Source organism: Rhineura floridana, chromosome 21, assembly GCF_030035675.1.
Source record: "Rhineura floridana isolate rRhiFlo1 chromosome 21, rRhiFlo1.hap2, whole genome shotgun sequence".
Taxonomy (NCBI): Eukaryota; Metazoa; Chordata; class Lepidosauria; order Squamata; family Rhineuridae; genus Rhineura; species Rhineura floridana.
In genome coordinates, this window is record NC_084500.1 from 12,632,749 (window position 1) to 12,657,719 (window position 24,971).

Below are 24,971 nucleotides of genomic sequence, written 5' to 3' on the forward strand. Positions count from 1 at the left end.
CTTGAAGGTCATTGATCCATAGGGTTGCTGTAAGTCATAATCAACTTGAAGGCATATAACAACAATTCCCCTCACAGAGCTACATTTCCTATAGTGGTTTAACAATCAATCCCTCTTCCCAGGGAATTCTGGGAACTCTAGCTCTGTGACAGGGGAAACGGGGTGTGTGTGTCCCGCCTAACAACTCTCAGCACCCTTAACAAGTTCCCAGCATTCTTTGGGGGAAGCAATGACCACTAAAGTGGCATCATAGTGCTTTAAATGTGTGGTGCAGATGTGGCCTTTATCTCTAAGCACTGCTGGGAGCCGGTGGCTTTCTACAAAGGCAATACCAGCCTTTTAAGAATTGCTTTAGTAACCTGGATTGTGCTTAAAAGACAGACCAGATTTTACTGCTGGCTGATCCCTGGCATGCTGGCTGCCTGAGGCAAGGCAGAAGGGAAACAACTGAGATGCAATTTTGGCTCAATGCCTGCCTGGCCCATCTGAGGTATGTACCAAAGAAAGCAACAAGCTGTCTGGCAACAGCAGTGCTATAGGAGAGCAGTGCTGTCACACAAGCGCAAAGGCCGTCCCCGCAGGACCGCAGCTGACAAGGTTACCACCGAATGGGATTGTGCAAGCAGTGATCTCTGGTTGCCCAGGATTTTCATGATAGCAGCTGCTGCCATGAATTATCTAGTCATCCTCCACAGCAGCTGGTCCAGCGCTAGAAAGGGAGGCAGCTTAGAAACTGAAGGGGGGAGGGAGGGACAGGCTGAGCCAGTGGGTCAAGCAGACTCTATTGTCATGAGGGGTGGGAGGAATTTTTATGTTACAAAAAAGCGGGGAGGGGTAAAGGAGCAACTTTCTCTGCAATTACTAACCTCAGGGGCTAGTAACACAAGAGTTCTAATTAAACAGTGCCTCTACGACATTGAACAGCGAAGCAGTTTGGCTGCTATAAGAAAATTCCGCCCATGGTATATACAGCTTCCCGCTTAGTTATCTTAACTCACCGGCACCCTATTTACAAAAATCTAATAATCTTTAAATATAGAAGAGCTTTTACTAGAGCAAGATTGAATATACTATGGCCAGCTATATTAGAAGGGTGTCTTGTAAGAATCCCACTGCAAAATCGTGTATGCCCATGCAGAGATGGTAGTGTTGAAACAGTAGCCCATGTAATGCTGTTCCGCTCTTTCTATAGAGATTTGAGAAGTGAGCTGACGACCCCGCTGCTGTCATCTTTCCCAGGGCGTTCAACTAACTTCTGTGTGGTTTTTCTCCTTGCAGGCCAAGAGCAGAGGGTGACAGAAATGTCTGCGAAGTTTTTGGCAGGTGCTATTAGAACAACTCAAGAAGACTTAAAGTAATGACAACAGAAGATTTATGTAACTTTAAAGTTGACAATGAGGACACTGAACTTGTCAAGGATTATCAATACCTCGGCATACTCATTAACTAAAATGGAGACAATAGTCAAGAAATCGGAAGACGGCTACAACTGGGGAGGGCAGCTATGAGAGAACTAGAAAAGGTCCTCAAATGCAAAGATGTATCACTAAAGTCAGGATCATTCAGACCATGGTATTCCCGATTTCTATGTATGGATGTGAAAGTTGGACAGTGAAAAAGGCGGATAAGAGAAAAATCAACTCATTTGAAATTTGGTGTTGGAGGAGAGCTTTGCAGATACCATGGACTGCGAAAAAGACAAATAATTGGGTGTTAGAACAAATTAAACCAGAACTATAACTTGAGCTAAAATGATGAAACTAAAGTTATCATACTTTGGACACATAATGAGAAGATATGATTCACTAGAAAAGACAATAATGCTGGGGAAAACAGAAGGGAGTAGAAAAAGAGGAAGACCAAACAAGAGATGGATTGATTCCTTAAAGGAAGCCACAGACCTGAACTTACAAGATCTGAACAGAGTGGTTTATAACAGATGCTATTGGAGGTCACTGATTCATAGGGTCGCCATAAGTCGTAATCGACTTGAAGATACGTAACAATTAGAACAAGATGTACAATGGTACCTTGAGTTTTAATCTGATACAGGTTTTTTGTTGTTGATAGTTTTAATCGTCCATTTCTCTCACAATGATGGGTTTTGGATATATCAATTCTATCCGCCGGCATCCTACATAAAATGCTAGCATTTTAGTAGGATAATTTGATTAAGTTATATATCTGCTTTGTATTGTTTTTGTATATTCCAGTTGCAATGGCTTGTGGCTAATGCAAATAAAGGATTTGATCTGAGCAACTGTCTCAACCAAGGGTTCCCAAATTTCCCCCCCCCCGAGCCACTTGAAAACTGCTGAGGGTCTTGCCTCTTACAGTGATTGTAACGCAGTGTGCTCGAAGCTGCATGATTTTTCACTGTATTTTTCTTGTATTACAATTCATAATCCACAGAACTCAAACTGTAACACCATAAAACACAAGATAAGAAATGAAAGAAGCAATAAAATACAATTAAAAAACAATAGGGATATTTAATACGGAGATGCCACGGACCACCTGAATGAAGCTTGTGGGTCACAGTTGGGGAACCTAGATCTCAAGAAAGATTATAGTAGCCAGGAAGCTGGTTTATACTGGGTCAGGCTCTTGGTCCATCTGCAGTAGTGTAGTGGCAAATTCAGAAGTGCAGCTATGCCTCCTCTCTACTTTTTTTGCTGTGCGGTTGAGAATGAGATCCTTGCTAATGCCTAGGTACCAATAAGCATGAAAGAGGAGAGTGTTAACACTGAGTCTTCTCAGTGTTTGACTCACCTCCTTTCACCCTGATTGGCTCCAATCAGCAGGAAAGGACAAGGAAGCATTTTAGGAGACTCTTCTCAGTGGCTAACACACTCTCCTTTCATACTGATTGGCTTATAGGCTGCTGGAGACATAGGGACCCTGCTAGGACCCTGCTCCCCTAAAAAGTAAAGGGTCTAAGACCCACCCCCCAGACCCTGCACAACTACACCCCTGTCTGTCTACCTCAGTATTGGCTACACTGACTGGCAGCAGCTCTACAGGATTTCAGACCAGGGTCTCTGTTCCAGCCCTGCTGGGACCTTCTGCATGCAAAGCAGGTTCTCTACACACTGAGCTGCAGCTCTTCCTTGACACATAAAGCAAGATTCCAGTCCTCATGGTTCTGAATTAAGGGCTGCTTTAAATAGAAACACAGAAAACTGCCTTACACTGATTCAGACCGTTAGCCCATCTAGTTCAATATTGAATCTGGGACCTTCTACTGGCAAAGCAGAAGCGCTGCCACTGAAAGAAGAACAAAGCCAGAATGTCAAGTTCCAGCCTTCCGGCCTTCCCAAACTCTGGGGAGATAGGTCAGCCAGAAAGAGTACTTCCACTCAAGGAATGGCTGCTCTGTGTTCATCAGCTTTTTTTACCAAGCGCCTTCATGATATTAAATTGTTGTTCTCTTGGTGTTTCCCTATGCACAGAAACATGCTCATTTTCTATGCACAGGGAATCTGGATGGTGGGTATGGAGAAGGAGAGAAAACTAGCTCATCAGAGAGAAAGATGGAAAGCAGAAGTCAAAGGCAGCCTAAATATTTAGGACTGGGGTAGACCTGATTTAGGACAGAGAGGAATTTGAACCAGGGACGGAGGAATCGGTGGCCCTCCAGCTATAGCTGGACTACAACTCCCATAATCCCTAAGCAATGCCCATGCTGCTTGGGATGAGAGTTGCAGTTCAGCAACATCTGGAAAGCCACAGGTTCCCTATCCCTGACCTAGAAAATGCATGTGTAGCTTCTAGCCAATCAGAAGACCAGGACGGGAGCCTATCAGAGCCTGAGAAAGTATTCAGCCATTCTTAGCAGCTGCAGGCACCTTTGCTGTATTATTTGTGGCACCTGCTTGAAACATTTCTCTTTAGGCAAGGCTTAGCCAGACACATACATGTTGATGCATTTTAATCTCTTTCTAGCGCACGGCTATTTTGATAGCTTTTTAAAAAATGTTTTTAATTACTTGTTTGTAACTATTTTTATTGATAATGCTAAAGTTTTGTGTAAATCACTTAGGTTGTGTTTGTTTTTTTACAATCAAGCAGTATGTAAATTTTGTTGAATAAAAGAAAAGTTCCACTTGGGTCAGAGTGGGGGTGTGTGTGTGTATGTGCACACACACCACTGAAAAAGTCTGCATCTGCACACTGGCAAAGGCTAGACCGAGCAAACCCTCTGCACTCAAAAGGCAGTCCAGTTTGCCTTCAACTAAGGCACGCCAAGTGTGTTGTTTGCAACGGCTGCATGCTGGAGCTTGCAGCTGGGAAAATAAGGCAGGCCTGTTTTACATGAAACAAATTCCACAGCACGGGCATAGATCAAGCCAAAGCAGCAAACCATTTCTATGGTGCAAGGCAGAGAGAGCGGTGCCAAGCACCACGGCTGAAATTGCCCTTTCAACATTTGCACCCTTGTTAGCAAGAAAAATACAAGGACAAAAAAAAAAGGAAAACAACAACAACGAAGTTGCAGCAGAACAGCAGATTAAAAACTCAAGGATGCACAGCAACAACTCTCCCTTCAACTTCTTTAAAAAGGATAAATGCTACTTGAGAAGGCCTGCAGATCAGATGGCATCACAAGTGATGTCAGCTGATGGGGAGTTAGGTGTGGTTAGGGTAAAATAGCCTTGTGGGCCAACTGGACTCCCTGGAAGACTAAGATTGGTCCATGAACCAGAGGTTCCGCACCGCTGGCGTATGGCTAAGTCATGGGTGGAGAATCCGTAGCAGGACTGCAAGTCCTCTTACCCCGATCATTGCCAATACTGGCTGGGGCAGATGGAAACGGTAGTTCACCAACATCTGCAGGACTGCAGGTTCCCCAGAATAGGGCTAAAATGACATCAATGTAGGTGCCAGGCAGGCCTTCCTGGGGAGAGCATTCCCTCATCAGGGTGCCACCACTCCGTCTCTCTCCGCCACCCCCTTCAATCACCCATCTGCCAAGTCTCCAAAGGCAGAGCATCAGCAGAAAGCTCTTGGATAATGATCCCAGCAAACAGGAAAAGACAGCAGCCACTTTAAAAGGTAAAATGCACCATTCCGGATGACCTTTTGAATTTCAGAACCATGTGCATCCTTACCACGTATTTCAGTACATGCTTGAATAGTAGAGTGTAGCGGTTAGACTAGGATCTGGGTGGTCAAATCTCTGCTCAGCCATGAAGCTCACTGGGTGGCCTTGGGACAGTCACCCGTCTCTCAGACTAACCTACCACACAGGGTTGTTGTGAGGATAAAATGGGGAGGGAAGGGAACCATATATATCACCTTGAGCTCATTGGAAGAAAGGTGGGATATGAACACAGTAAGCAAATAAGTAGTGGTTAAGGTGTTGGACTATGACCTGGGGGACCAGGGTTCGAATCTCCACATAGCCATGAAGCTCACTGGGTGACCTGGGCCAGTCACTGCCTCTCAGCCTCGTGAAAACCCTATTCATAGGGTTGCCATAAGTCGGAATTGACTTGAAGGCAGTACATTTTTTTTCAAGCAAGTAAATAAAGTTATTTGAACCTAGGACCTCCAAAGAGCATATAACCAACCCTGCTAGACTCTTATGTTCACCTAGAAAATTCATGTAGGGGCAAAATTCAAACTGGGGATCCCCTGACTTGTACAGTAGACCCCGCTTCTCAGTGCCCTGTTAATACAGCACCAGTGGGGCGATCAGCTGGAGGAGGGGCTGGAGCTCCCCGCGCTCCAGCTGATCTCACCAGAGGAGGGGAAGATCAGCTGTAGAGCGCTACAGCTGATCCCCTCCTCTTCTGGCACGATCAGACTCCTGCGCTGGAGCTGATCAAGCTGGAGGAGGGGAAGATCAGCTATAGCGCGCTACAGCTGATCTCCTCTTCTGGCGTAATCAGAGGGTTAGGTTCCAGACCCCCGCACTACAGCTGATCCGCTTTTCAGAGGTTTTCGCTTTTCCACGGGGATCTGGAACCCAACCTGCCGTATGAGTGGGGCCCTACTGTAGTTCAGTCTCTTGGCTATTCAGTGGAAGCTCATTCTAACACAGGGGTCAGAAGACAAAGGATGCACCAGCCTTATAGGGGTTCCACATTATAATGAAAAGGTTACAGCCAGAGATATTTTCTTTGGGGGACATGGTCATACAAGCGGTATATCAGAAATCACGGTACAGTGAGAGGGTTTATAACTAGCTTCCGCTGTATAATCATCATCATCACCACCCTGCTCTTCTACAAATAAGTATCCAGTGGGGCTTACAAAAATGAGAACTACATTAAACATACAATGCGAAAAAAACCCACAGATTAAAAACACAGTTCCAGGAACAGCTGCAGTTAAATCATTACACTACAACAACTCCAACACACACAGAGAGCTGGCAACCTATCCTAATTAAAGGATGAATTGAGAGTGACTCACACACACACAACCTAATTAACTGTGGGGCCATTGCAAAAGCACCCAGAGAAATATTATTTTCGGTTGAATATCATTCCTATTTCCTGCTTTCCTCCCACCTGCCAGAGAGATACCTCACAGCAAGGAACTGGCTTGAATTTTTCAAAAATGTGCAGCCCAGCCAGCTCCACCATCTTCCTAAAAGGAATACAAAGCCTTTGTAAATGGGGATTCTAGCACAATAATATATTTCTGCTGAGCCGAGCCTATTATTATTATTAAATTTATATCCCACCCTTCTTCCCAAAGGGAGCCCAGGGCAGCAAACAAGTGATAAAACACTAACACCATCTTTAGAAACATTTTAATAACAAAATATCTTTAAAGCAAACAAAGCCCGCCTGCCTTGACATTTTGAGAAACGCAAGCAGCCAAAGAACCAGCTGGTTATCAGGGCCAGTGCGAGATATTTCGCTGCCTGAAGCGAAGGATGTGATGGTGCTTCCCCCAGTCTAGGTCAATAACAGAGGAAACTGCCTTATACCGAGTCAGACCCATTGCTCCATCTAGCTCAGTACTGTCAACACTGACTGGCAGCTCTCCAGGGTTTCAAGGCAGGAGTCTCTCTCAGCCCTGCCTGGAGATGCTGGTGATTGAACCTGGGACCTTCTGCGTGCAAAGCAGGTGCTCTATCACATCTGAGGTACAGCCAGAAATCCACACAACAGGCAGATGATCATCCACGCAGCTCAGTGGCAGAGCATCTGTTTTGCATGCAGAACGCCCCAGGTTCAATCCCCAGCATCTCCAGGCAGGGCTGGGAATATCCCTTGCCAGAAAACCTGGACAGCCCCTGCCAGTCAGTGTAGACTATACTGAGTTGGATGGAGCAATGGTCTGACTCAATATAAAGCAGCTTACTCTGTCCCTATGACTGAAAGAGCTGCATAGGTTGGAACCCCAAGTATCTCTGTCCTTCTAAAATGTTTAAACAGTCCTACAAATCTGGTAATTCAACAGCTAGCAATTCAGTGGGCTAAAGTTGGGGCACAACTACAAAGCCATTTAATTTGGCCTACCTAGTGAAGCCCAGGTTAAGGAAAGGAGGATGGCTTTTCCAGAGGACACCCAGGGCCACTACAGTTCCTTAGGCCAGGGATGGGCTACCTGTGGCCCTCCAGATGGTAGCCCCCTAGCCAGCATGGCCAGTGGTCAGAGGTGATGGGAGTTGGAGTCTAGCAACATCTGGAGAGCCACAGGTTCCCTATCCCGTTCAACTTGTCCCACCCCTTCTTTCAGGATGTGAGCACCACAACCAATAGAAGCCTTCTGATTGCTCGGTCCCTCTGTGACAGCCTGGCAGCCAAACCAATCATTGTTTAGAAGACTCAGAAACATGGTCACCACTCCCAAATCCGTTCCTGATACAAAAAGGCCCACTGCAAAACACCTTCCGCAGGCATCAACAATGAAAGCAGCCACTTTCCAACTGCGTGCTCCGCTAATTGGGTTTTAAATTAAAAATCTTGCAAGAGAGATTTGAGATGGTGAAAGAACAAGAGTATAACAACTCCCTCCAACCCAAGCCAGGAAACTAATAGTCAGTCCAGGGTTTAGAGGCAAGAGGAGGAAGTGATTGTGTTGTGGTAAATGAAGGAACACCTTTTAATTTATTTTGGATTTAGGACATTAGTTCCCAGGCCATTGCAATAAGGATCAGGCCGCAAAAGGTGTTCAGCGGAAAAGACTGCAAATACTCAAGAGCAGCATTTCTAGAAGGCACACAGATGTGGCCTTGGAGAAATTACTGCGTCTGTGTTTGCTCAGCTTCATGAGCTGCAGAGAGGATAAAAACACATTTCCCATGCAATCCAAATTGCTCCCTAAATTGGTTTTTTCACTGAATCTTGTCAGCTGTATCTTTGTCTTAGTATTTCACCCTGCCTGGTTTTAAAACAAAAAGATGAGGAAAGTACCAACCAACAATCAGCTACCTCAGTCCTCTGCCCCAACGATGCTCCAAGCCCATTACTGTGCACAGACTTTGCTTATGTAATCAGATGTGCTGAGATAATCACCTCTGAGCTCTGAATGGCGACTCTCCAGAGGCTGTTGGCCTCCAACTCCTATCAGACAACAAAGGATAATGGGAGTTGTAGTCCAGAACATCTGGCCATGAAACCCATTAGTTGACACTGGGTTGATCCTCATTCAGCCTAACCTAGGCATGGGTGAATCTGTCCATTTCAGTATCTCATTTTTCCAGTCTTAAAAAGTTCCGTTCTCCACATTTCCACATCAGGATTGTTGGGATTAAAAGGAGGGAAAGAACCATGTATACCACCGTGAGCTCCTTGGAGAAAAGGTAATAATTATAATATCCAGTCCCAAATAGTTGATGGAGCTAGACCCCAGCCTCACACAGGCCATGAGGTTGCTGGCTTGGAGTCCCTGGCTACCACCGCCAAGATCAGATTATTTTGGCTACCATCCCTATATCACCACATTACAAGCCAGCCTGTTAAACACACACACACGTGTTATCTCTGGAACGTTCAGTCCAGAGATTCCTAGAACAAGTTTGGCAGCTTCTGTCTTCCTGAAGAATGCTGGTCTGATTGGGAGTGTGAGAAAAGTATTTTGCCACACAATGTACACACACACACCCCTCTACGGGAATGGGGGGGGGGGAGAAAAGATGCTCACAACATTGGGACTGGTGGGGCAGAAGGCAGGGAGCCCAACAGTAAGTGGAGCCAGGGCCAATGACAAGCGGAGCGCCAATGCGGCATAGTGGCAAAGGTTCAAATTCCCACTCACAGAGATGAAAGAACAAGGAAGAATAAACCCAGCCTACAGAAATATATAGCAATACAGAATTGGGTTTGAGTATCCAGGGATACAAAAAAAAAATCAAAGTTAATAAAATAAATGAAAATATCCAACTTTAATCTCAAACAATTAATGCTTATGTATATATAACGATACAGGGAGAATGCAAATAAATAAGATCAAATATCTTAAAAACTCAAATGTTATTGACATATATATGGAATATATCGTAATGCCAACTAATGTAGCCAATAATTTTGTGACAAACCAAATGCAACAAACAAATACTTAGTGGGCCAAATGCGTTTCTACCCTAAATGGGTCTTCTTCAGTGGTCAATATACATACAATATACGAGTCACTTTTATCACTACATGCACAGTTTGCGGTTGTAACAAAGCATAATATAATGACCTATCTACTCCTGAGAATATATTTATAACCTTTTGATGGATCTGGATTTATCATGTGGTTTGCCCAATCATTCCTACTTGCGGGGCCTTTTCCAAATAGTGATTCTCCCACAGGTCAGCCAGTAAAGGAGGAAAGGAAGGGATACAATTGTTATATTATAATAATATATTATAATTATATTATAATAATTGTTATTATGACTATCCTGCCCCCATCCTCTTCCCTGCTGAGTTCTGTAAGGGCAACACTGAGATTGAGGAGGAGAAAGTTGCCGACCAGTGCCCCTCTTCTCCCTCCCTCTCCCTCTCCCTCACACACACACACAAACACACACACACACACACACACACAGATACTAATTCTCAGTAAGAAAGCAGGCAGATGGGGTCTGGCTGAGGGAAAACTGAGGTTGGTGGGGCAGTGACTCCTTCGCCCTGATGGACCAGCCTCGAATGTTTAAAGCAGCCTTTCCCAACCAGTGTGCCTCCAGATGTTGTTGGTCCACAACTCCAATCAGCCTCAGCCAGCATTGCCAATGGTCAGGAAAGATGGGAATTGTGGTCCAACAACATCTGGAGGCACACTGGTTGGGAAAGGCTGGTTTAAAGCAATAATATTTGGTGCAGGAATAGGTTGTGCCAAGGACAGATTAATTTGACTTTTCTTGGTAAGGGGTTGGAGGGCTTTTGGTGTGAAATTATTGGCAGCAGATGAGAGGGACAGAGGAGCCGGAGGGGGTGGGTGGGAATCCACTTCCTGAAAGAGAACCCTCAAGAGGCAGAAGGGCAACGGGGATGATCAGGACTGGAAACAAAGCCCTATGAGGAGAGACTGAAGGAACTGGGCATGTTTAGCCCGGAGAAGAGAAGACTGAGGGTAGATAGGATAGCACTCTTCCAGTACTTGAAAGGTTGCCACACAGGGGAGGACCAGGATCTCTTCTCGATCGTCCCAGAGTGCAGGACACGGAATAATAGGCTCAAGTGACAGGAAGCCAGATTTCAACTGAACATCAGGGAAAACTTCCTAACTGTTAGAGCGTTACAACAATGGAACCAATGACCTAGGGAGGTGGCGGGCTCTCCATCACTGGAGGCCTTCAAGAGACAGCTGGACAGCCACCTGTCAGGGATGCTTTAATTTGGCTTCCTGCATTGAGCAGGGGGTTGGACTCGATGGCCTAATAGGCTCCTTCCAACTCGACAGTTCTATGATTTTATGATAAGTTGTCCCGAATTATGAGACAGCAATACCTTTGATATGTAACACACGTATCTCATTCCTTCCCTGGGTAGCATTTAGCCCAGCCATTTGACATTTAACACACAGACAGTCACTATCAAAATATGGAGTGTGACACTGATGTACCCAGTGGACTTTCTGACTCTGACTCCCATTTAGAACAGTGGATTCACCTTTCATCTCGTACCACAATCTGTTTTTGAAACTTCCTGTTTCCAAAGTGATTTAAACACAGGGTTTCAGCCTAAGAAACGCACAGTGCACAATGTTATGCATGTCTACTTAGAAGTACGTCCCACTGTCACACATAGCACTCTCAGGAAGGTGTGCATAGGATTACAGCCTCAGTGTCAAAGCTCCGTTGAACAGATGGAACTGTTAGCCCTTTTCTTTGCATCCTCACCTTGTTGTACCCGGAGTTTAAGATTTAAAATGTGCATGCTTGCAAAGATTAAAATGTAGGTCTCCTCTGTAATTCACTCAACAAGCAGATAAGCTCTTGCAAGGTGTTCTATGGATAGATCCAGCAGTTCAGTTCTTGCAAAGTTCATCTTGATTCTTTTAACAGCCAATGGTACAGCAGTCTAAAAACTTTGTAGCACCCAAGATTAAAGTGACCAAAAGGAAAACAAAATCTGAGGAGGCGGATAAGATTCAGGAAGTGGAATGGAGGTAGTTTTCTGCTGCACATAAACACACACACCCCTTAGGTCAGCCTTCATCAACACATCTGGAGGGCTGCCATAAGCGATCTTCAAATTTATATATTACTGCAGTGTTAGATGCTCTTTTACTGCAGTATTAAATGCCCTTTGTACCTGCAAAAAATACTTCTCTTCACCTTTAATGTAAAGAGAATTTCTGAGTTGGAAACATTTGCAGACGTTAGTCCAAAGCAGAGAGTGCTGTCAGCCCAAAGAATGTATATTTCTTATTAACAAAGGAAAGCAAACCACATCATTTTGGAAAACAGACATCTGTGATCCAGGCTGTCAGCAACAGTTTCCAAATTAAGTTTGACATGCTATGAGACACTGAGGATACAGGAATCAAATCCAGAGACATAGTCCATCCATCTATCATGCTACCTGGCTTCCATACCACACCTCTGTAGCACCTGTATCTCAGGCCAGCTCACAGGTGGTGCTTCAGAGCTAGAACCCAATTCTAGGCATGTTCACTTAGAAGTGAAGTCTCCCCGCGTTCAGTGTTGGGGCCTGTTCTCAGGAAAACATACACAGGATCACAGCCCGAGTCACACAAATCAGCTACTGCTATAAACTATTAAATGGGCCTCTATGCTTGCCAAAAGGCAAAAATAAAAAATAGGTGTGTGTTCTAACCTGCTGCGTGTTCTAACCGATTGTATCATGATAATTATGGGGTTTTTCAAAGTAACCACAACAAAGGGTCTTAAAACATGCTGCTTTTTGGAAATTTAATTTGGCAATTTAACTTGAAGTTTATCCAAAAACAGGTCTTTAAACCATCCATGTGCCTCCAGATGATATTACACTAAAACTCCTTCCAGCCCAGCCAGCATAGCCAATGGTCAGGGTTGATGGGACTTGTAGTCCAGCTTCATCTGGATGGGACCAAACTGGAAAAGTCTGTTTTTAAACCTTGGTAAGAATCTCTTCTCTTCCTTAGAACCAATTTCATTACATGCAGCAGGGTGCAAATGTTCAAACTGAACAGAACTTTTTATCATGCATTGGCAGGATGGACAATTTTGGCCCATACTGAAGAGCAGTGAGTGAAAAGAGAACACTTACTGAAAGATTTTGATTCCTTGCGCCCTCTGTCGGAGAAGCCCTAGGTGGACGGTGATGTTTGGCCAGGGCCAGAAATGATGGCTATAGCTTTCATTTTTGAAAAAAGAACTTAACAAGCTGCTAGACCTTATGGCTGTTAAACTATGCTCTAAACGTGTGCAGGTTTTTTTCCCCCTTTTGCTAGCTGCCTCTGTTCTACTCTAACAGTGTTTTATGATAGCTAGGGGGGTTAATATGTTCTGTAAATGAAATCAGTGCCATCTCATTGTTTTGTAAGATATTTTCCAGTCCCCCTGCCCACCCCCCAAATGTACAGGTGCTTGGAAACACAGTCTCAAGAATCTGGAGGCAGAAATTATAAACCAACAGAAAGGCTTCTGTGGGGATTCTCTGTGGGGACAGAATCCTTCTTTCCATCTAACAGGAAGTTCTGCCCATGCCTCTTCCCATTGGTGGCTGGTGGTGTCCATTTGGGACCGGTAGGGCGGAAGACAGGGAGCCCAAATAGCAGGTGAGCCAGAGCCAATGGCAGGCACGGCCAGCTAACTGGTTTTCTCTCTGTCCACCTCCCTGCTGGTTCTACAAGGGCAAGACTAGCTGTAAGTAAGAAAGCAGGCAAGCAGGGGTTGACTGAGAGCAGGCTGAGGTTGGTGGGGCAACACACCATTTGCCCTTATGGACCAGCCTCCATTGGCTCTTCAACACCATTTCAGCCCTCAAACCATCCAAAACAAACTGCTGGTTTTAACATTTTACTTAACACAACAGCATGAAGCCAGCTGAACTTCAAATCTAGGAGTCCCAAAACTGAATCCAGCCTCTGCCACAAATTCATTCCACGACTTTCACTGGGAGTGAAAAGGAACATAGAAACACATTTTCTGCACCGGGATCAAGAGGAGGAGGAGGAGGAGGAGGAGAAGAATATGTTTCAGATATCCACAAGTGAGCCTATCAACTTGCTCTTTCTAAATGCTTCACCAGCCCAAACAGAAGAAGTTGAGGGCATCAGACCCACGGGTCTGCCCTATTCCACAAAGAGCAGGAATAAGGAAATGGCTCTCTCAGGGCCAAGCTGAGGAGCATTCTGACTTCAGCAGCCAATGGACCGATCTACCCATCTCTGCCACTGGCGTTACTTGCACGTTTGAAAACTCCAAGAATATTGCAAACATCCTTTGATGGGCATCTCATCAGCAACAACCAACAAGTCAATAGCATAAAACACTGTGACAACAGTTACAATGAAAACTCCCAGGCAACATTTGAACCTATCAAAAAGCGAAGAGAAGGAACATTCTTCTCGGAAACAAGGTCTCACCCTTCTCCCGGAAATGCAATTCCTGCATTTAGTTCCCATGCACTGCTATTATTTTTATTGTTCTCCCTCTCTCATAATACCAGAACTTGTGGACATTCAAAGAAGCTGAATGTTGGAAGATTCAGGACAGACAAAAGGAAGTACTTCTTTACTCAGCGCATAGTTAAACTATGGAATTTGCTCCCACAAGATGCAGTAATGGCCACCAGCTTGGATGGCTTTAAAAGAAGATTAGACCAATTCATGGAGGACAGGGCTATCAATGGCTACTAGCCGTGATGGCTGTGCTCTGCCACCCTAGTCAGAGGCAGCATGCTTCTGAAAACCAGTTGCCGGAAGCCTCAGGAGGGGAGAGTGTTCTTGCACTCGGGTCCTGCTTGCGGGCTTCCCCCAGGCACCTGGTTGGCCACTGTGAGAACAGGATGCTGGACTAGATGGGCCACTGGCCTGATCCAACAGGCTCTTCTTATGTTCTTATGTTCTTATTAGTCACTTGTTACCCAAAGGTTTACTTCATATCATACCATAAAAACAAAACCATCACAGGAAGCTTTGTCAGCATATGAATAACAGGCAACATCATCTCAGTCTATCAAATGCTAGTATTGCTAACTGCATGTGCCATTTTATCTGCCAGACAACAGCATCAATGCTCAGCTGGGGTGCAAAAGTCTGATTGGCAGAGAGTGATTCAGACCATCTTTTAAATCATAACAGTACCGTCCAGGAACTCGCAAACCAACTTGACAGTCCAGTGGCATCATCATCATCCTTTATTACGGTCCCAAGACCAATCATAGCAAAATATATTTAAACTAACATAATACAATATAAATGAATATACATGTATCATTTATCAGCAGTAATTATTAACAAAATTAAAATAAAATTGGATGATCTTATAAAAGGTAAGTTTCTTCGAGCAAACTTATTGTTCTTAATAACACGACAAGCACATTTAATTAACTATTAATATCTTTATCATAAAATCATTATTCTTTTAAAATCTTATAAAATTTAAAACTAGACAGATTTATTTTGAATATCTTTTCTTTGATTTATTACAGCTAAGGAATACTTGGCCACAGCCCAAGTGCGTTCAGGTAAGTGATCGTCTAATAGGTAATTTAGCCAAAGGGCTTCTGATCTGGGCGATCTGGAGTCTATGAGAGGAAGAATTATATATGATCTTTGGGAGTGATAGAATGGACAGCGGAATAAAACGTGTGCATTCGTCTCAATTTCTCCGGATCCACATGGGCAGAGACGCTCCTGACAGGGGGTATTATTATATCTTAAGAACATAAGAACATAAGAAGAGCCTGCTGGATCAGGCCAGTGGCCCATCTAGTCCAGCATCCTGTTCTCACAGTGGCCAACCAGGTGCCTGGGGGAAGCCCGCAAGCAGGACCCGAGTGCAAGAACACTCTCCCCTCCTGAGGCTTCCGGCAACTGGTTTTCAGAAGCATGCTGCCTCTGACTAGACATCTTCCATCTAACAACGATGAGGGTAGGACATTAAATCGCATTCTAGTAAATGCCTTCCGATATTTCGGAATTGTGAGGTCCGATATATACGGCATCGGTTTTAAGAAGCTTAAGTTACATCTTTGTTTTTTGATTAGCATTAACTGTTGTTGAACGTCCAGTGGCTTCCAACTTTAGCCCAAGAGCTCAATGGAGTCTGGTGGATCCCAAATGGCAAGATTTCTATTTGTTTTATTGTCATTCCAGCCTTTGAGAAAACACTCGTCTGGGCTTTGGCTGCCACAAAGGTAGAGGAGTTCTGTACTTTCTTAAGAAATCCACCCCCTTCCTAAGAGACCTTCCCTATTGTATATGCAATGGCCTATGGCCCAGGTTGTAACAAACAAACGAACAAGATTTACCCTCTCCTTCTTCAGCAATGCATCTATAACAAGGCAGAGACAGATTTCAGAAATGGAACCACATAGGTGCATTCAAAATATTGTTATTTTAAATTGCTGGAAGCCGCCCTGAGACCTTAGGGTGAAGGGCGGGTAATAAATTAAAACAACAGCAACGATAAAAATAAAGTAAGGAACGAACAAACACACCAAAACTACGTCCCTTTGGCATTCGTTGAAATTTATTTATTGCAGTTATTTCTATCTTGCCTTTCAGGATATAAATCCTGCCAAGGTGGCTTTCAAAACTCATTTTCTCTCTTTTTTTTAAAGTAAGCACTGGCACTACATAGTGGCTATTAGCCAGAGTCAAATCAGTTCATTTCTCCTTTCTCCTGAGAACCATGTGGCCTTAAAAATGCCATTATCTCCCAGGCTTGGTTATCCCACCTGCTATATGCAGATAATAATACAGGCATACCCAACAGGGAAGTTGTAAGGATGCACCTGAACACTCAGGCACAATGCAAACACTTCTTACCATCACTATATCTCATTGTTTTAATTGCTGTTTGGATTCTGAATTGTTGCCCTGCGTGAATGGGCTTGGTTTATTGCACATTTTAAATGCAGGTGCTTATAACTGTTTTACTGTGTATTGTTAGCTATGTGTAACAGTGTGTGTGTATTTGTAATTAGTTTTATACTTGTAAAGCGCTTAGAACCCACTTTTGCAATTAAGAGGCAAATAAATAAATAAACAAACATCAACATCACTATTATGATTACTATTATTCTGAGCTTGAAACAAATTTGGGAGCAAAAAGTGGACCCCTGCAAACGTGTGTGAAATGGGGATGGGAAATTGGGTTTGGGCCAGGAGCTGGGAGAAGAGCAAAGCTGCAATCCAATACACACTTGCGTGGGAGGAAGTCCCACTGAACCCAACGGCGCTTCCGCCTGGCTTGGATTGCAGCCTAAGGGAGGGAGAGAGAATGAATAAAATTCTAGGGGCAATTTCTATACCGCTCTCCTAAATAATCCAGGGCGGGGAGAACATTCTGTTGGTCCCAACCCTATCCAAAGCACACACACCACCCGCAAACAGAATCAAGTAAACTTGGAAAGGCAGGTGTCAAAAAAGAAACAGACCGACCCCCCTCCAAAAAAAACCCTCTTCCTTCATTCGCTCCTAACATCAGCCATGCTTGCTAGCCAATCTCTCCTCCCAAATCACAGCTGATATGCCTGAAAGGCATACACACACAACACACACACACCCTGAAAACTGGACTAGACGCTCTATCTGCGCCCCCCAAACCACACACCCCTCTCTTTTATTTGGAATGGGGACTGCGGGAGAAGAAATGATCCCTTGGAAGAGAAGAAAGTGAAGGGAACGGGGATCTCCCGTCCCAGGTCCTTCTAGGAGGGCAGACAGCCAGCAAAGCCGAGAAGGCGCCTGCTAAAATAGACAGGGCCCGAGGAGCAACGGGGGACGGAGGGAAGAGGCAGAGGCTTAAACAGGCCGCTCTGGAGGGGAGGGGAAATGGGGTAGAGGAAAAAGATCAGCTGCAACGAGCGTCGGAATCCGGGCTGGCGGCGGCCGGTGGGTGGCAGACGGGCGATTTTCCTTCCCTGCCTCCTTCCCCCCCTTCCCGGAGGTCGATGGAACGTTCGGCGCCCATCAAAGGGAACCGGCAGTTCCGCCGAAGTAGCAACAATCCCGTCCCTCAACGTTCCAAGAGGCTCCCCGCCCTCACCCCAGCCCTGCCCGACGCTCCAAAGGCTTACCCGCGCCGGGGCAGGCGAGCTCGGCGGGCAGACGCGCGGCATGCTCCGGACCAGCCAGGCGGGCTGCTGGTGGAGGGAGGGGAGGATATAGCTCGGCTCGGCTGGCAGAAGACTTGACTGGTAAAAACGCGCTGGGCGTCGCAAGGAGCCACCGCCTCCTCCTCTTGCTGCTGCCGCCGACCCCTCCCCTATGCCCCCACCACCCGCGATCTACCTACGTTGGTTCCCTCGCAGTTTTTCCTCCTCCGGAGCCGAGTCCTGAGAGGCAGGCCGGGGGTAGATCGGTGACTGGAAAAGGCGGTCCTTTAATGTTAATTTATTTGTTTTTATTATTGTTGTTATTATTAATGGCAGTGGCTGCGGGCTTGAACGCTCGCCCTCCCGGATCACTGATCCCTTCCAAACACAGGAGGGAAACGTAAGGGCAGGCAAAGCTCTCTTCCTCCCCACACTCTTCCCTCCCACCCTAGCGGCCGGTTGCTTGAAATGCGGCTGTGTTGCAAACACCAGCAGCAGCAGCCCCTCGTCGTAGGGATGGCCACCGGCCTGCAAGAGGCACGGATTTAGGAGGAAAGGGGGACCGGAGTATGTAGAGAAGGGGGGGGAGAAGAGAGAAAGAGGAGGGACGTACAAAGGAGCTGGGCTAGCTCCCAGCCTGGGCTAGGGCTTCGTGGATTCCGCATCATTTAAAGCATATTTCCCTACCAAAGAATCCTGGGAATTACGCCAGTAGTGTAGTGGCAACTTCATGATCACACCACGCCCCTGCACTGACAGGTCCCCAAGATTCACCACCTCTTGTGAAATTGCAGTTATAGAACCAGGATAAAACTGCTGAGCATCTAAGCTTCCCTTCCCCCAAATCTCTCTCTCAGGGGCCTAAACTTCACCAGGAAAGTTTTGATTTTAAGAATTCTGAAATGAAGCCAGGTGTGGGACTAGGATTTGGGAGACCAGAGTACTTTGCCATGAAGGTGACGTCTCATTTACCCTGGGAGCCAATCAGCATGAAAGTGGAGGCATCTGTTAGCTACTCAGAAGAGTCTTCTCAGGGACTGATTGGCTCCAGTCAGCATGAAAGGAAAGGACAAGGAAGCATGTTGTTTGCCAAGTGAGAAGACTCTGTTCAGTGGCTAACACACTCCCCTTCCATGCTGATTGGTTTGTACATAGGGACCTTAACTGCACCCTGCTCCCAAAAAAAGCAAGGGTCTATGACCCCTAGTGACCCCAGAAGACTACACCAGAGTTTACCCCTCACAAAGTGATAATTCCCAGCACCCTTAACATAAGAACAGCCTGCTGGATCGGACCAGTGGCTCATCTAGTGCAGCATCCTGTTCTCACAGTGGCCAGTCAATTGCCTGTGGGTCAAGCAGGACCTGAGTGCAAACAGCTCTACAAAGCACAGCCATCATGGCTAGTAGCCACTGATAGCCTTACCCTTGATGAATTGGTCTAATCCTCTTTTAGGCCCTCAAAGTTGGTGGCCAGCACTGCCTCCTGTGGGAGCAAATTCCACAGCCTAACTGTACACTGTGTGAAAAAGTCCTTTTTTTTGTCTGTCTTCAATCTTCCAACATTCAGCTTTGCTGAATGTCCACAAATTCTAGTGTTATGAGAGAGGGAGAAAAACTTTTCTCTATCCACTTTCTCTGTGCCATGCATAATTTTGTACACTTCCATCATGTCACTTCTGACTCGCCTTTTCTCTAAACTTAAAAGCCCCAAATGATGCAACCTGTCCTTACAGGGGAGTCATTCCATCCCCTTGATTATTTTGGTTGACCTTTCATAGAATAGTAGAGTTGGAAGGGACCTATAATGCCATCAAGTCCAACCCCCTGCTCAATGCTTTTCTGAACCTTTTCCAACTCTACAGTATCCTTTTTGAGGTGGGATGACCAGAACTGTACACAGTATTCCAAATGCGGCCGCACCATAGATTTGTACAATGGCATTATGATATCAGCAGTTTTACTCTCAGTACCTTTCCTAATGATCCCTAGCATGGAATTTGCCTTTTCACAGTTGCGCACACTGGGTGGACATCTTCATCGAGCTATCCACTACAACCCCAAGGTCTTGTTCCTCAGACCCCACGAGCGTATATGTGAAATTAACTTTTTTGCTCCAATATGCATAACTTTACACTTGTTTACATTGAATTTAATTGCCATTTTACTGCCCATTCACTCAGTTTGGAGAGGTCCTTTTTGTATTAATAACCCTGAACAATTTAGTATCATCAGCAAATTGGTCACCTCATGGCTCACTCCTAACTCTAGATCATTTATGAACAAGTTGAAAAGCACAAATCCCAATACCGATCCTTGAGGGACTCCACTTTCTACAGCCCTCCATTGGGAGAACTGTCCGTTTATTCCTACTCTCTGCTTTCTGCTTCTTAACCAATTACTGATCCACAAGAGGACCTTTCCTCTTATTCCATGACTGCTAAGCTTACACAGAAGTCTTTGGTGAGGTACCTTGACCAAAACTTTTTGAAAGTCTAGGCACACTATGCCCACTGGTCCACCTCCATCTATATGCTTGTTGACGCTCTCAAAGAATTTTAAGTGAGACAGGACTTTCCCTTGCAGAAGCCATGCTTGGCTAATTTGACTTTAATAATACTTTCTACCAGTTTTCCCAAGACAGACGTTAAGCTAACTGGCCTGGAATTTCAGGGATCCCCCGGATCCCTTTTTAAAGATTGGCGTTAACATTGGCCACTTTCCAGTCCTCAGGTATGGAGGTGGGCCTGAGGGACAAGTTACATATTTTTGTTAGAAGATCAGCAATCTCACATTTTAGTTCTTTGAGACTGTCAGCTCTACACTGCATCAGCAGTGTCTGGGGGGGGGCTGGAAATGCCTGGGTCTTTGGCAGGGAAGGAAAGTCCTTAGCCAGCAGTCGGGTTGTAAATCTGCCAGGCCTATCCGAAGCGTACTTGCCGAGTCAGAAGTCCAGAAGCGAGGTCAGTGGAGGTCCGGGATCAATTGCCAAGGAGGTCAGTCAAAGAGATGCTGCAGGGAAACTAGGTCTACACAAAGCCACGCCTGACGTTGCAGTCAGCAACAAGTTGCAGCCAAGGTGTGCCTTATAAAGAGCAGGATGGACAGCAGGTGTGAGCCCTCAGCGTTTGGGCCTTAAGGAGACAGGCCTGCCTCTCTTCTGCCTGACCTTCTGCTGTCTACGTTCTGCAGGTGAGGGGGGAGTATCCTGTTCACTGTCTGTGTCTGGCTGCAGGGCCTCTGCTGTCCCTGGGGTGCTCTGCAGCTGAGGGGCAGAAGGAGCTGGAGGCTCCTCCGTGTCTCCTGCTGCTCCTGGGTCTGCTGCTGTTACTCCTGAGTCGTCCTCATCTGAGGAGTCCTCTGACGGGGCCATGACGGAGACCTCTCAGGTGGATCCCATTTGGACCTGGTGATTTAACAAAGTACAGTTCCCAGGATTCTTTGCGGGAAGTGAAATGTGCTTTAAATGTATGGTATGTACACAGATCGTTTAATTCTTAACCCAAATTTGGCGGGGGTGGTGGTGTTTGCCCACACCCTTAATTCTTCCCCCCCCCTTGTGCAAAGAGATAAGACGGGTTGGAACTTGTCTAGTTTTGCTTTTGCTGTTGTATTATTGTATCATTATGTTTTATTGTATTGTGTTCAACTGTTTACATGTACGTCGCCTAGAGTGGCCATAGGCCAGATAGGCGACACATAAATTAAATATATTATTATTATTATTATAACCCAAGAAGGTAATTCTCTGTCACACAGACACACAAACACACATGGTATAAGGTACCTGACCCAACACATTATAGATCAATGTGTGATTCCTTCCACATCTGTATTAAGTGACCCCAATAAATAAATAAATAAATAAATATTTAATATACCGCCCCGTAGCCAAACCTCTCTGGGCCGTTTACAACAATTAAGAACATTAAAAACAAGCATACAAATTTAAACCATTAAAACCGATAAGCAAGTTAAAAACATGTTATTCAAATGCTGTTAAAATGCCTGGAAGAGGAATATATTGAAATGAAATGAAATTTTACAAGTCTGAAGTGTTTTGGACTCTGCTGTAGTAATGCGGTTTGTGTATAGTCTTTTAAAATTAAAAAAAACACCCTGAGAACTCATTTTCTATTTTTTTTTAACAAGTAGGAGATTAAAATACTGAGATTCCCCCAAGATAACAATTCTGTTAGGAAACTGGCTTGTAATGAGTCAGGCCTTTGGTCCATCTAGCCTCGATGTTGTCTACTCTGACTGGCAGCAGCTCTCTGGGATTTCAGGCAGGGGACATTCCCAGTCCTACCTGGAGATGCCGAGGATTAACCTTGGGAACTTCTGCATGCGAAGCAGATGCTCTACCACTGAGCTACGGCCCTTCCCACCCCTTATAATAAGCAGGGAGGCTACCCACCATCTCAGAATTCCACCCAGAGACTGGACCAGCTCTTGTCAGCCGGGGAGGGGGGAGATATTGAAAGTACAGTAGGGCCCCACTCATACGGCGGGTTACGTTCCAGACCCCCACTGAAAAGCGAAACCAACTCCATCAATAAAGTGGCGCCCGACAAACGCCATAAAAGCGGAACAAGCGCCATATGAGTGGGTCCTTACTCTAATTGAAAGCCGCCATATTAGCAGAACACCAAAAAGTGGGCCGCCGAAAAGCAGGGCCCTACTGTATAGGATGCACATACTATATTCCTATACCAAGCTTTTGGAATAAATTCCTGAGGAAATGACAATTCACTGATAAGCTCCCAGGATATTATTATCGTTGTTACCTTGGATTTGAAAGCTCCTTTTCCACACCAGGGCCAGGAAACCTTTTTCATCCGAAGGGCCACTTTGCTTTCCGGGCAACTTACTGAGGGCCGCATGCCAGTGGTAGGCAGGGCCAGAGACAAAAGTAAGCAAAGCAATGGATGCAAATGTTTACTTTTGTACAGTAGGCCCGTTTCCACAGTGACGCTCACACACCCATCTCCATCCAAGCAAGCAAGAGGCATTTTCAGAGTTCAAAGATGCATCTCGGCCTAGGCAGCAACATTCCAAGGTGTGCCGCAAGGCTGCTGAGGGGCGTGGCCTGGCAGAGAGGATGTGGCTAGTGGAGGGTGTGTGGCCTGGAGACAGTTCCAAGGGCCAGAAGGAAAGGCCTAAAGGGCCACATTTATCTACCGGCCCTGAGGTTCCCCACACATTTGACACCAACGTTGACAACAACAACAAAACCACAATGCAATCCCTGATAGAATGGCAGTACATCTAGCCAGCCTGAAACACCTGCCTACCAGCAACACTGACTGGTTCTCCAGGGCTTTAGATGGCGAGTCTTCTGCATGCAAGACAGCTACTTTACTACCGCAAAGCTACGGTTCACCTCCTCCTCCCCCCCCCAAAAAAAATCACACCTGGCAGGTACCATTTCAGGGACATAGGAAGCTGACTTATAAAGCTTGAAACATCAATGGTCTGGCCCCATATAAGGTAAATTGGGGATTCATTAGTCAGGCCTCGATCACAAGGCAGCCCCTGTCCTAGACAGGCAGAGCCCTATTGTGTCACCTGTGCTGATATTTTTAGCACACTTGGCAGGGTAGCATCTATAAGTAGAGTGCCATCTCTTCAGCCAAAAAGACTTCAGTTACTATTATTTAACAACGTGCGTTAACCCTCTGTTTCCTCCCAGAAGAGCTTTGCAATTTGAATTGTTTTGGGGAAGAGAACCCTGTTTAGTTTATCCTAGGCTCACTTTTTTTTTAGTGGCTAACCCAGTTTGATATCTAGATCAAAAGCCACACTCCCTAATTAAGTGTTCCCTTCCCTCCTGTTCTTGAGAAAAAAGCATTTGGCATGGGATTAAGGATTCAACCACTATCCTTCCGTGTGTGTTTTTTAAAAACTGAGGTTGTCCAAAAGTCACTGGATTTTCAGGGTGTTTTGATTTTCAGGGTCCTAGAAGTAAGTCTCACTGAGTTCAATTTTGTTAACACATGAGAACCAACTGAAATCAGAAATGTGTGGGCTAGTTGAAGTCATTAAAGTTTTAAACTGACTTTAATATTGTATTTTTAAATTGCTGTCACTCACTCCGGGACCTTACGGCAAAGGGCGGATAAGAAATTGAAATTGTTGTTATGTGCCTTCAAGTCGACTACGACTTATGGCGACCCCATGAATCAGCGACCTCCAAGAGCATCTGTCATGAACCACCCTGTTCAGATCTTGTAAGTTCAGGTCTGTGGCTTCCTTTATGGAATCAATCCATCTCTTGTTTGGCCTTCCTCTTTTTCTACTCCCTTCCATTTTTCCCAGCATTATTGTCTTTTCTAGTGAATCAGGTCTTCTCATGATGTGTCCAAAGTAGGATAACCTCAGTTTCATCATTTTAGCTTCTAGTGACAGTTCTGGTTTAATTTGTTCTAACACCCAATTATTTGTCTTTTTCGCAGTCCATGGTATGTGCAAAGCTCTCCTCCAACACCACATTTCAAACGAGTTGTATATAGGTTGTATAAAATGCTACCTACTCAGAGTAGACCTATTGAGAATAATAGGCATGAGAAACTCAGAGGGACACAGGAAGCTGCCTTACACTGAATCAGATCATTGGCCCATCTAGTTCAGTATTCAGCTCTCCAGGGTTTCATTCATGCAGGACTTTCTACCAGCTCTACCTGAAGATGCCAGGGATTGAATTCGGAACCTCCTGCATGCAAGGTAGATGCTCTATGACTAAGCTATGGCCCTTCCAAACATTAATTTCAGTGAGTCTGCCCTGAATAAAACTTATTATTTAATTAATTTGTATATCACTTCATACTTGAAAAGAAGCTGTTTACAATGTTGTAAAAAAAACCCAAACAAAATTACATTTTGAACAATGCAAAACATTTTAAAGAAACAATCATAAATGTTAACATCTTAACATTTAACATTAAACATCATAAAAACCAAATTACACATTTAAGACAATACAAAACATTTTTTAAATCTTAAACATTAGTATAACCTAAAATAACATAATAAATCATAATCTTGCATGCAACCCAAAAAAATTATATTTATATGTTGTTTACTACAAAAAGTTTTCTCAAAGCAACTTACCATTTTTAAAAGCATCTAATACAACATTTAAAATACATCAGATTATTAATAAAGGTGCTCACCTAATAATAACGTAAAAAGGACACATCTGATTCCACCCAACAAAAAACTGAGCAATAATTAAGAGCAAGATGCCTGAGTGAATAAAAACTTCTTCATGTGGTGCCTAGAGATTGACAGAGATGGTGCCAGGTGGACC

General features: G+C 44.9%; 1 protein-coding gene across 8 annotated transcripts in view; it reads right to left on the reverse strand.

Annotated features, from left to right (window-relative positions):
• CUEDC1 (CUE domain containing 1) overlaps nt 1-18,065 on the reverse strand; it is an 81,013-nt gene extending 62,948 nt beyond the window's left edge. For 5 of the 8 annotated variants that reach the window (XR_009759854.1, XM_061604994.1, XM_061604993.1 and 2 more), the window contains exon 1: nt 17,646-17,835. The gene's annotated coding sequence lies outside the window, so the exon portion shown is untranslated. Of the gene's footprint in view, nt 1-17,645; nt 17,837-17,859 lie in introns of those variants that run through there. The other 3 variants (XR_009759855.1, XM_061604988.1, XM_061604989.1) reach the window with 3 other exon arrangements.
• Between the last annotated feature and the right edge of the window lie 6,906 nt (nt 18,066-24,971).